Raw genomic sequence first — 13966 nt, 5'->3', positions numbered from 1 at the left:
TATTGGTGAAGGAGAGGAAGTTTATATAGAGATACAGCCTATATTTTTCTGTCTTGATGTCACATTTATTTTAAGTGTCTGGATTCACATCAATAAGCAATTACCAATGACAGTGGTAAAGAAAGTTGGCCAAATCACTGGCCAGAGTGACAACATTTTCAGATTCCTTTTTTAAAAGACTGTTTCAGATAGAAATTTTAAATGTCACAACCTATATCCTTTTAACCGACCAATCTAAGCATATACGGTCGTTCTCCAATCAGATTCTTTTATTGAATGAGGAAAATGTTCATCAAATTTCTTTTTTAGTGCAGAAAGTTGACAGACAATGCTTTTCTCCTTGAAATCATTCATGTGTTAGTTAACATGTCGATAAGTGAAGGGAGAGAGACAAACATTGCAGGCAGAAGATTAACTCTTCTGCATCCAGTACTTAAACTCCATTCTTAGTTGAAGCTTTTTTTCCTGTAACATACAGTGAAAGCAGTCATAGATTGGCCAATAGAATTGTCAACTGGCTTCAGGAAAACAAAACAAAACAACACTAAATAGGCCAGCTCTCTTGAGCCAATCTTTATTATAAGAAGCACAGTGAATTCATTAATTTTATTCAGAGTTTTATCTTTGTCCTCATGCTTTTGTTCAGTTTTCTTTAAGAAGAAAACCATGTTTTTTCTATCTTATTTTTTAATTGTTAATTGAATTTTTTATCTGAGTGTAGTTGACACACCATGTTACATTAGTTTTAGGTGTACAACATAGTAATTCAACAAATTTATATATTCTGCTGTGCTCACCACACGTGCAGCTCCCATTTGTCACCATACAGTGCTCTTATAGTATCATTGGTTATAGGCTTGCTTGGCTGGCTTCATCAGTAGAACATGCAACTCTTGATTTCAGTGGTATAAATTCAAGCCCCATGTTGGGTGTAGAGAGCACTTAAAAATAAAATATTTCTAAAAAAAAACCCACAATATCATTGGCTATATTCCTTATACTATACCTTCTATTTCCATGACTTACTCATTCCATAACTAGAAGCCTGGATCTCCCACTAACCTTCACCCTTTTTTCTCATTCCCCCACTTCTCTCCCCAGCTGGGCACCATCAGTTTGTTCTCTGTATTTATAGGTGTAATTTTGCTTTTTATTTATTCTTTTTTAAAATTCCACTTATGAATGAAATCATATGGTATTTGTCTTTTTCAGTCTTATTTCACTTAACATAATACCCTCCAGGTCCATGTATGTTGTCTTCAATAGCACCATCTCATGACTGCATAACAACAATACATTACTCTTGTGCTCTAGTTGGTCAAGTTATTCTTCACAGGGGTCATTTTGCAATTCTCAGTACATGTATATTATTGGGATGAACAAATAAGTGAATACATTGTGATATTGAGAGCCAGGGTTCTTAACTGTCAGGGAAAGAGGTTGCAGATACAGGAGTGAAACTGCCAAGCTGGATTTATCTGAGAGATCAGAATAGTTGGTGGCTAGCTAGAGTGAGCATAGATATTTAAATACATATTTGAATATATAAGATAAAGAGGTACAGAAATAAATATGTGTAATATATATTTATATTTGTGTGTATGTGTAGGTATGTATGTGTGTCTGATACATCAAGAGGTGGGCAGTGGGGTTCTCACCAGGCTCCAGCAGGTTTAGTGGAGAGAGAACCGATCTGACTACATGTTCTGTTGTACCAGGGTGGTTGCTGGGAGTAGTCATGATTCCAAACAAGAGCAGACCAGCCACATGTGTGAATAACACACCCACATTCCTAATTTACAACACTAAATGCCAATCACAATCTTTAATTTAAAATATAGCATTTGCACCAGTGTTCACACTTTAGCACTGCTGTAGTGTAATATTAGCTGCTGTAAAAATCTCAGTGACCTAATACAATACAAGTTTATTTCTCACCCTTGTCACTCTGATGTAGATTGTGAGGGTGTCTCTGTCCCATCCAGTCATTTGAGGACCTACCTGATATGCCTTCTTCAGTAACACAAGATTGTCTGGTGTCATCCAGCAGGTGGGTAAGGAAGGAGAAAATAGAAGATCTCACGAGAGCTTGTTAGGGACCAGACACATTGCTTCTACCAACATTTCATTGGCCAGAATGTCAGGAGGCTAGGAAATGTTGACTTAGTGCTGGTCCTGGATAGAAAAGGAAAGTCATGTATATCTATGGGCACTGGCCTTCTCTGCTATAAAAGCTCTAACCAGTTCCATCCACTGTATTTATGTGGTAGTGCTTATAAGCTTCAACAAATGCAGGAGATAAACTGGGGCCAAAGGAAGAAAGTCTCTTTACAAATTAGCTTGTAGGACTCGGCTTTACTCTCACCCATCTTCTCGTCAACCTTCTTGTCTCTGTGAAAGGGAATATAAGGGAAGGGGGAAGAAATGTGTGGGAAATATCAGAAAGGGAGACAGAACGTAAAGACTGCTAACTCTGGGAAACGAACTAGGGGTGGTGGAAGGGGAGGAGGGCGGGGGGTGGGAGTGAATGGGTGACGGGCACTGGGGGTTATTCTGTATGTTAGTAAATTGAACACCAATAAAAAATAAATAAAAATAAATAAATAAATAAAAAACCTTCTTGTCTCTGTTCTTTTGTTTCCTTGTGGGATCTGCAGGTAAAACCTGCCTTCTGGCTTTAAATTAGCTGCTTCTTCAAGATCTGCTGTTAATCCCTTAAATTCTGTCAAAGAAATGTCCCAGCACAGATCCCCCCAACCCTAAGGTACTCATTATACTCGAGAATGAATTTCTTTGTCTCCCCAACATTGTCTTAGCAGAATGATTTGCTGTTAACTGCAAATAGTTCTTAATTGGATTGTATTAAAAATAACATCGTGACTAATTTCTTAAAAGGTATATATTTTAACACTAATTTTATAAAATACTGAGACATGAAAATACAAGATAGTCTAAAATCATAGTCTTCAGTATTTGCATTGGGTAATGTAGGCCATATCCAAACCCTCAGAAAAACGCTCTACAGTTAAGAACTCATGAGCATGTTAGGAGAGCTAAATAGCTTATCCTGGATGACTCACTCCAATAAAGCATTTAGCATTTTTTTGTGTGTGTGCTTCCTTTGGAAGAAATCAACCTTGATTTCATGATAGAAGAAGAATTTGGCTGATTTCAGTCAGGAGTAAAAAGGGTTTAGGTTCTGAGGCAGATGTCTTGGGTTTTATTAGCTGTGTGTCTTTAGGCAAGTCACTTAACCTTTTTGTGCCTCAGTCTCCTCAACTATAAGCAGATAATAGCAGTAACTGTCCCATAGGTTTCATCAAAGAATTAAATGAATTTAATCCTCAATAATCTTTTGGGCTGGCTACTTTGTTTCATTGTTGATATACGTAAAAAAAAAAAAAAAAAAAAAAACTTAGAGTAGTCTTGGCACACACTAAGTAACCAGTCAGTATTAATCATTATAGTTATTGTTATACTCTTACCCCTCCCAATAAAGAAAGAACTTTTGCATTTTCAGATAAAAACTATTATTTTTGTTTTGAGATAGCTGAAAACCATAGTGTTAGACTGTGATCCAGAAAGGAATGGTGCAATGAGGATTAGTTGTCAATACATCCAATAGTCCAAAGTCAACAGGTTTGTGATTCATGTTCAACCATCATCCATCCATCCATCCATCCATCCATCCGCTCATTGCTTATTGTGTGCTTACTATGTGCCAGTATTGTAGCTTTGCCACTTACCTGCTGTGTGCACTGGAGCAACTTTCTTTACGCTCTAAGCTTGATTTTCTTCATCTGAGAGGTGGAATAATATCTATCCTTGTTGTAGAGAACAAATTAAGTTAGAAATTTTGTGAAGTAATGGCACAGTGCATGTCCTACAATAAGTAAAGTTTAATTCTTACAAAAATTAGCATAAAAAGGGATTTACCCTAATACCTTGGTACTTTCATATAGTTTTTCAAATAATAGGTTTTGGTTTATTAGTAAGTGGTGAAATCAGTTTTTTAAAAAAATCAACACTTTTAAAAGCTAACATTTGAAAAAACAGAATAGCCTACAATAGAATAGTATAAACTAAATGAAGAGATTAAAATAGAACAGTACAGTACTATAGAACAGTGCATCACATGTACTGAAACATTAATTTCATCCATGCAAACATCTATATGCATATGAGTATTGGTTGTATATAATACTTGTTTTTTACTAAGGATTTCAGTCAAAAAAAATGATTGAAAGCTTTTTAATAGTATGTGAATAGTGCTGTTGGCACCTTTAATTGTCCAGAAGTCAGATCTCTGTGTTTGTTATGAAGCTAGTTCAAGTATCTTCATAACATCTTTACCAACACGGGACAGAAATAGCACATATCAGATTTTTAAATCAATCCACACCAAGCAAGTTTGGTTTGGTGCAGAGGATTAAAAACCATTACCTAAAAATAAAATAGGATCATTGATAGATCGCATTTTTCTATGCTACTGCTGCTCTCTGTCATTCTGTAAAGTAGAAAAGCCATTTATAATAGAAATAAGTCATACGGCCGTATGGTGCCTTTGAAACATCTGCATTACACCTGCCTTCTCATAGGTGAGGGGAAATCCAGGAGTTTGCTGTTGTTTCTAGTGTTTGTACTGACGCAGACTAAAGAGAGGAGAGAGCTGTCACTGATGCCTGAAAAGCTAGGTGAATAATTGCCATCTTCTCAAGAGAGTCCTTTGCCCTAAAAGCCTTCCATTCCGGCTCATCTGTCTTTAGGGTTTCTTGGGCACACAGGCCTCCTGTCTCTTTTTCCAAATTAAGGGCACTCAGCAGAGCTGCCACACTGGGCACTAATGAATTGTCTGAGACTAAGCTACGCAGTAATGAGAACTGGAATCTGTCACTTACTCTCCCAGGAGGTAACAGTTCACACGCCGTTACATCACCCTATTAAAATAACTTAGTAGCTGTGTTGCTGGTCTGCTACCATTCATTAAGAAGGTGTGACCAAAGAGACATGTATTTGAACAAATGATGAAATTTAATTTGAATTGTTCTCCGTTGTGTTTTTATGGCTGAGTGCACACATGCTGTAAGTAAATTGAAGCATTTTATGCAGATCACAGGTACCTTAGGGAAGTGTGAGCGCAATTATGACTTTTCACCAATTAGATGAAAAAGAAGTTAAATAAGAATGTGTGAGGATCTTGTACATTCCATTCCCTGAATTTTTGTATCCCAGGAAATACATGTTTCTGCAAGAAGCTTTCATTACGAGCATAATGTGCTAGGTCATGAAATAATTGATAAATCATTAAGAGCTAAACTGGGGAGGATGAATTTAGATGGAATAATAGAAAGTCGGGTGTAATTTTCATCACAAATCCACCAAGTCATGTAAACATTTGTTTGCTGCTTATTTTTGTCATTATCTGAGGTAGAGCACAGGCTTTGACCTTAGATGGAGGTTACCCTAAGTCCCGGCTCTTCCTTTTGGTAGTTGTGTGGAACCTTGAGGAAATTACTTGGCTTTTTTTATTCTCATTTACTTCATCTGTAGAATGAAGAGTAAACTGATATCTATCTTATATTTGAGGTTGTTGGGAGGATTAAATGTGCTAAAACAGTGTTCAGCCTGTGTTAAGTACTCACTATTATTATCATCACAATCACCACCATTATCTAGTCTTCCTCCTCCAAGGAAAAAACCAGGAAGAGATAATTTGCACTTCCAGAGTTTTTTTTCTTTTGATGCAGCTGTCTGAAAAGAGCAACTATAGAGTATAGCTCAAAAAAATATTAGAAAGCCAACGGCAATGCTTTAGTAAGCTCAGCAGCCCCATCAAGTACTGTATAGGCCCATCCTCAAGCACCTTTCTTTGAAGAAGAGAATTCCTTCATGCAGTGCTGTGCTCTACCAGTTATCTGTGTCATTTGAGCAAGCTTCCCTACCTCTCTTCATCTTTGGAAAGGGGTTGGTAATACCTCCTTCCTTGTGTTGTCTCGAAGATTAAGTCAAACGAAATTAACTTTTTAAAACATCTGTCAACACGTCTAGTGTGTATTTATACCCTCAACGTGTAAATACTCAATAAACTGGAATCATTAGGATTATTATTACTCAAAATGCCACTGACTACCATCTATAAGACACAGCTCTGGATTATATTCTAACAGTTGTATGCATGCAGGCTGTACCCCGTCCACCTTTGCCTGGTCTCTCTTTTGTCCTCAAAGCCCGTAGTCTCAGGGGGCTGCCTAGAAGTACACTGGTTATAGAACAGAGCTTTTCAAACTAGACCATATCATACTTAAATAGAATCTGTAACTTTGGCCTCATTCACTCTACCTTCTAGCACACTATACAAAGTAGCTTATGTTAATGTCCTAGTTATTTTATTATTAGATCATTAATTAAGTATTATTTTAACAGTTTTAAAAATAGCATTTGGAATCATATTATTGGTGAAAAACATAAACCACTCACAGTCTTTCAAAACTACTGGAATTAAAACGATATTCCAATGATAACAGTCACAAGTATATAGAGGACTTTTTAAAGATAATTTTGTACTTTCAGAATCAAGTTAAATTCATGAACAACTGGCAATTGCACCCAAATGCAATTTAAAACAAACTGGATTCTTTCTTATACTTTGGGAATTGGCATGAGTATGTCCTGAGGAGTTTAATAGCCACATGGTATATACAAAATGAGGTGCTGAATTTTCATCATTTTGCCTAAAATATGTCTTCCCAGATTTGTTTTTCACAATTATAAAAAAATGCAGTATAGTTTAGTTAAAAGTAAATTCCTAATAATCTTGAAAATACACTTAAAATGTATCTCCATTTCTCTTCTTGTCTAAGAAAGACAACGCACCATCTTGAAGTAGAAGACAAAAATACTGATAGTAGTATAATAACCATCAATACTTCTCTCTGTTTGCCCATTCTACCATGTAATAAACCCTTGACATATATTAAGTTATTTAATTTTCATATCAGGAGAAGGATATCATTAACCACATCTTCTATGTAGTAAGTACAGGTTCAGAGTGGTTATGTAACTTTCCTAGAATCACACTGTTATTGGTTGGAAAATTCTTACCCGAGATCAGGTCTTTCGACTCCAGTTTCCAGTGGTGCTGTTACTCTGGCACTTTGATTTAGGTGATTCAGGGCAAAAAGGATGGGGGTGCATGAAGAACTCCAGAACATTTTAGGTGGAGGCAATTTCTACTAATGGGATAGACCATTACTTCTCACTTTAAAGATACTCTATCACTTTTCTCCCCTATTATATCTTGTGGAAAATCACCAAAATCATAAAGAGTATAACATTCTGCAGTTCCATGTAAATTGAAGTAGAAATATCTATTCTGGCATAGTTAACACATTTCTCAAGTTTCTTTCCAGGCACATAATAAAATTAAGTATAGATATATATAAAAATATATGTTATATATATAAATATATATATCTGAATTTAGCTTTTAATTTCTTTATTGTCCTGTAATTCCCTCCTTTCTTGGATTTGCTGATTTAAAGTATTCTAATACATTTCTAAATGGAAACATTTGTTACTCATTCCAGGGCTGCATACTGAATTAGGTTTGGATAACATAGCAAATCAAGATGATTATCACACATGAGAGTAAAGCAATCCAATATAGCATAATGTCTCTTGTAGATGACCAGGTCTCTGTAGGGCTCTATTTGTTGCTTTTAAAAGCCTGAAATTGTTTATAGAGTGCTACTGCAAATTCTCTTGATTCTTAGGGACCGATTGGTCTAGAAAGGTTAAAACTCAAATAACCAAAAATATTTCCTCTGCCTTTCTCATACAGTGCTATTTCCTGGGTGTTTCTTTTTAAAGCCAAGAGAACTTGCATTTGTTTGAGCTTCATACCTTAGCATGAAATTAATTTTTACCATTGCCAACAACTGCTGTTCAAGCCCAAGCATGCCATGCACATTTTCCATAGATGTTGTAAACCAAGAGCTGGGTCCTAAAGCTGGACATATACAGAACTTGGGGAAGCAGGATAAATTGACTTTGACCAATTAAGCTAATAATGGCTCAGTACCAAATAAGAGGCAATGCGAGGCGGCCCAAAGTGACTTGGGCTGAAGAGAGATTCCCCTGGATATTGACAGTTATTATGTTAAAAAGTACATAGAATTGTCTACATTTATTCACCCAAAGAACCTAATTGTGTGTCTGTGTGTGTGCGTGTATGTAGCATCTGAAAGCACCAGTGATCTACAGAGCACACATTGGTAAGTATTGGGCTATGGCATAACAGAACTTCCTTCGAAATAGGATATCTAAAAAAAAAAAAAAGAAAGAAAAGAAATAGGGTATTTACGTGAAAATAAATAAAATGCAATGTAGGAAATTAGTTTCTTTTTAACTGTCTTTGTTTGGAAGTATTCCTTTGTATCATCATTTAAGTTGAAATAACACTTTGCATAGCATATCACATTACTGTTTTTCAAAATAATTTCACCTTCATTTCTTTTTTTAATGTCAGGGAAACTGATAGGATTAGGAGAGTTATATTCTATTTTGCAGCTGAAGAAGGTGATGCAGGGAGGAGATAAATGCCTTTTACATTCATTATAGGCTAGGTTAGGGCATTGGAAAACTAAGGCCCACAAGCCAAATCTGGTTGGCAGCTTGTTTTTATACCATCTGGAAATTAAGAATTTTTTAAAAGTTTGTTAAAATAAAAAGGCCAGTATTTACTATCTGGCCTCTTACAGATAAATTATGCCAACTTCTGGACTAGATTATGTTGTGGTAACAAAGTCCATATCTCAATGGTTTTGCCAACGAAAACGTATTTCTTGGGTGATATCACATGCCCAGCACAGGCTGTCAGGAGTCTCTGCTTATCCAGATCACTCAAGAACACAAACTGACAGAGACTTCATGTTGTTATGTCCTCCATGGTCACCACAGTAGCAGAAAGGGAATAGGATGAGAGGAACACTGGCTCTCAAAATTTCCACCTTGGTGTGAAACATACCACTTCTGCTCACAATTTACTGGCCAAGCACATCACATAGCCTTCCTGAAGAAGGAAATCCGAAAACATTTTGTGAACAACAGCACCAATACAAATATGTATATATGTGCTCACACACGTATGTGTATAGAGAGTTAGTTCAAAAATAAGTTAATTAGAATCCAAATCCTATGAAACTTGATTTATTGATTCCCTCCTCTGTCTAGATATATATAGATACAGTTGTGTAGGCATCTTTATAACATATATTGTTACATAGAGATCTGTATTACATATATATATAAAATTCTTATCCAATATTGAATTCCATATATATCAACATATAATAGATATCTCTATTGAGATCTATCTAATGAAAAATATTAGTATTAGAAGGAAACCTACAGTTGATTCTAAGGAAACATAACTTATTTTATAAAGACAGATGAGGTTAATAGCGACAGAGCCGAAGTGTGAGCTTCTTGTAAATTTGTAGTTTCTGGATAATCTCTCAACCATGTACTTCTTCCTCTAAACATTTTTCTTTTACAAACTAAAGCCTTATATCACTTTGAAATCATGCTAGATAAATTTTTATATGATCTCATTTTGGAAACAGTTGCTCTTGTGACAAAGAGAAGTCCGCTCCTGCAACACATACACACACGTGGTGAAGAACGATCTTGATTTTCAAGAGGCATTATGAATTTTCAGTGTCCTTACTGAATGCCTGCTTGCATAAGGCCAAACTGTAGTCTGAAACAGTCCCAAATCTCGGAGCACACTGGCTACACCTTTGTTGACTCAGTGACAAAGCAAGGAAATAGTCCGTGATAAAGAATAAATGGTTTTATTCCTCTTCACATATGCTTCCTTCCTTCAGTCAAGGATTGTTGATGGGTTTGCTTTTTGTTTCTTTACATCTCTGACCCTTTTCTCTTTATTTAGGGGAGACTACATGAGAGAAACATAAATTGTCAGTTTTTTAACTGTACACTTGGCCATTGCATCAATGTGAACTTTATCACTTGAGAGTATTACTGCCAAAATGGGAAGTTTCACAAACAACCAATTAGTGGTGAGAGGAAAAACCCCGGAAAGGGATCATTTTTCTTCAGAAGAATGAATCACAATATTTGAAGAGAGGAGATCTTATGAAAAAGCATCGGTTGAAGATTCTAAGCCTATCTTCCATCTATGTTTGGAGAATGGCTAACAGCCATGTGTGGGAGTCAAAGCAAAAATGGAGAGTGGAGGTTTTCTTTGCTTTTTTAACATAAGAATGTTTGAAGAATGTATGTGTGGGTCAGAAAAGGGGAGAGTAAGGGCTCCTGTGAGCCAAAGGAGACCTGGTGAAACCAAACCTACTGTTCAGTGGCTTCATGCATGAGATAGTACACAAACTGAAGAGGCAATTGTCATTAAAAAAAAAAAAAAAAAGCAAAACAAAACAAAACAAACTTGTTTTCCTCTCCATAGAGGAAAATGAAATTTAAGGTTGCTGCCAAATCATTTCCATCAGCTAGGGTTCAACTTGTGAGCATCACTGATATATATCTCAGTTGGCTTCTCTGTGTTTTTCCATCTTTTCTCTGAAAGTCTCCGTATTTCCATTGAGTTTCTTCTGGAATTAACCTGTGCTACCAAAAAAAATGTGACTAAACTTTTTTAAAGCCCCTAGTTTCCATCTTGAAAGAGAAAATATAAAAATGAAGCGTGCCATAGCTACTAGCTCAATTTCTAAGAAATCTGCATGTCAGCAAGTTAGAATATAAATTGGGGAAGGTATTTGATCACACAGTATGCAAAGTCATGAAGAAACCCCACACAAAATGGGAACTTTTTTCTTTAGGGAGTACAAACATCCAGTCATCAAGGCTACATTTTGGTTAATGATTATGTGCCCTGAAATGATAAGTCAGAAGAATTATTTTATATGACTTTGTTGGCTCATAAAAATAAACAACTTAAAAATATTGTAAATACTTACATTAAAAGGAGGCAGTAATATTTTTAGTATTTAATTATATTCAAAGAGAAAAAAATTTAAGATTCTCAACTTCTCACCAATGAAATTACAGGTTATCTGATTTTCTTTGAAGTAATGATAATGGTAAAGGAGCTTATATAACATCATCCTCACATATTTAAACTTTCCTTATTTGTATAAATTTAAGTACATATATACATAAATGTAAAAGCATAGTTCATGTTTGGAATGAAATTAAACTTATTTCAAAGAAAATATTCAAATATATATCATTCAGTTTCAGAAAGTGAAAAGTCGTAAGCTTTACATCTTACAATCTTTACATATTGGTGGGTCATTTAATCACCAAAGGGTTAATATTCTATGCATACTGTAATTAAAAATAAATAGAGCTCTAAGCCACTTAGTCCCCAACTGTGCCAGATGAGGCAAACATTTCACTTCTATAAAAATAAATTTCTAATTTTGAAGCATTAGTTGAGCCTCCCATCAAGGAATTCTGTGATGTCTGTTCATTTATCTAAGATTTTTTTCGGACTTATGAATATTTATGTGCTGTAGGGTTCAATTGAGCATTATACGAAGTGAGAGGTAGTGTCTTCCAGATGTAAAGGGGGCTTTTAATTCTATTGCTTCTCCAGATACTCACTGGCATCTTGTCACGCTTGAATGAGCCATTCAAAATAGAGCTGCCATCTAATTGAAGTACCTAAGTGCAAAAATGAAAGGAGAATTTAATGAAGCATAAATTGTCTGTTCAGTTGGAGATACAGACCCCCTTACTGTAACACAATTAAATAAAACATTGGAGGTTTCTACTAATCAACCTCAACCACCTTCTGTTTTGCAGATAGGAAGCTTACAAGATCAATTAATGTCTTTATTGTGAAGTGTGGTGCATGGACAATAAATGTATTCTCTGTGGTGTGTGTGTGTGTGTGTGTGTGTGTATGTTTATAATAAAGATTCTTCATGTATGAGATACTGTGTTCAGTGCTGGTCGAGGACACTCAGATGAATCAAAATGGTCCCACAATCTATAGGAAACAATAGTCCTAAAAAAAAAAAAAAGAAACAATAGTCCTTATCAGGTATCAACAGCTAGCTTATTTTTAACAAAAAAATTATCATGCAGTCCTCCAGGTTAAGATTATGGAAGCCTGTTGGAATTTGTAGAGATAGTAGTTCTAGTGGCTCAATGGGGGAAAAAAACCCAGCTCTTTCTGGGATAGTGCCCTTTCTTCTGGTTGTGTGCTGTATAAAATTTCTCAATCTTAGGAGTGTGTCCATGGGGTGTCCATAGGATGACTAAGTCATTGGCTTAGTCATTAGGGGAGAGGGAACAGGGGACAGTAGGAGGATTAGCAAGGTCAAGTACACCCTCCCCCCACTTATAATTCTATAGGAACCAAGAAGTTCAGCAAATGGAAACGGCAACTGGCCAAAAAGCCAACCAAATTCAGAAAATAAGAATAGCAACTAATAAATATGAAAATCCACCAAGAATACACTATTTATTTATGCATTCCTTATTTTAGAAGATATTTCTTGAGAATATATGTATATGAAGCATTTCGGCTGCAGTCACTGAGTGTATAATAAGGAATAAGTCTGGCATGGTTCCTGCCTTTTTGTCACTTATAATCAAGAGGTAAATGATTAGCTATTTATGCCAAAAGGCTTTATCACTTAACACTTTTCCTTGTACCACTACAAAGCTCCAGGATCCAATTCAGCATCATTTATCACAATTACTTGTTATGTCTCTTTAGACTCATTTAATCCAGAATAGTTCTTCAGGCTTCCTTTCATTTTCTTGACCTTGACTCTTCGAAGAATATAAGCCTGTTATTTTGTACAATGTCTTTTGATTTTGATTGTCTCATGGTTCCTAATGATTAGAATCAGGTAAACCTTTGAGGGGAGAAATATCAAAGAAGTGATGTTGTGTCCTTCTCAGGGCCTCATGTCAGGAGGGAGACACATTGCACTTTTGGAAAACTAAATCTGGTCATAGTTTTGTCTTGCTTTGGTTTTTTTTCTCTTTTCACTCTATACTTTCCCCCCCTAACTTCTTCCATCATCATACTTTAGATATCTGCCTTACTACTATGTATTTAGTCTGAACATTCCCTCTAAACTCCAGGCCCGTAAGTACAATTTCTTATTTGACAACTCACTTAAAAAACTTAACATACTTAAAATATCTGAGATTAAATTCATGATCTTCTGCTAAGGACTCATACAACATTTCCCATCTCAGCTAATGGCCTCACAATCCAGTCAGATTCTAAAAGTGATCCTTGATATTTCCTTCTTCCTTACCTCCCCCAATTCAAATCTGTCATCAAGTTCTATCAATTTTACCTTTTAATATCTCAAATCATAGCTCATTTCTCTCATTCTTTACTCACAAGATTTTGGCACCAAGACTGTTCCTCCCACCAAGTCTACTGGCAAAATCTACTAGCTGGTCTTCCTACATTCATGCTGGTGTCTTCCAGACTTTCCTATATTGAAAATAGGGTGATATTTTCAAAATGACTTAACTATTTTCTAGTTAAGTCACTCTCCAGCTTCCTTCCCCCATCTTTCCCCAATTTCCCTCCAACTGCTTTTTTTTCTCTTAAGATAAAGACTAGAATATTTCAGTCTCTTAAATCTCTACATGGTCAGACCTCTGCATACCTCTCTGTCCCATGTCAAACCATCATTCTCTCAATTTATGCCTCTCAGCTATACTAGTCTTAATCCCTGAAGCAATATTTGACATGTGGCCTTTGCACATGCTGTTCACTTCATCTAAACCAGACCTCTTCCACTCATTTAGTTAACCTCCATCCAGCTTTAGATCTCAGATTCAAAGAAGCCCTTTTTGACTACCTCAGTCTAGACCAGATTCTCCTGTTATATGCCTTTATAAAACACATACCTTAGTAGGAAAGTACTTATCTCCACTTATAATTTTATAT

This window comes from Canis lupus, chromosome 3, assembly GCF_003254725.2.
Source record: "Canis lupus dingo isolate Sandy chromosome 3, ASM325472v2, whole genome shotgun sequence".
In the NCBI taxonomy this organism is placed as follows: domain Eukaryota; kingdom Metazoa; phylum Chordata; class Mammalia; order Carnivora; family Canidae; genus Canis; species Canis lupus.
The sequence above is the reverse complement of the archived record's forward strand: the minus strand, read 5'-3'. Positions refer to the sequence as shown.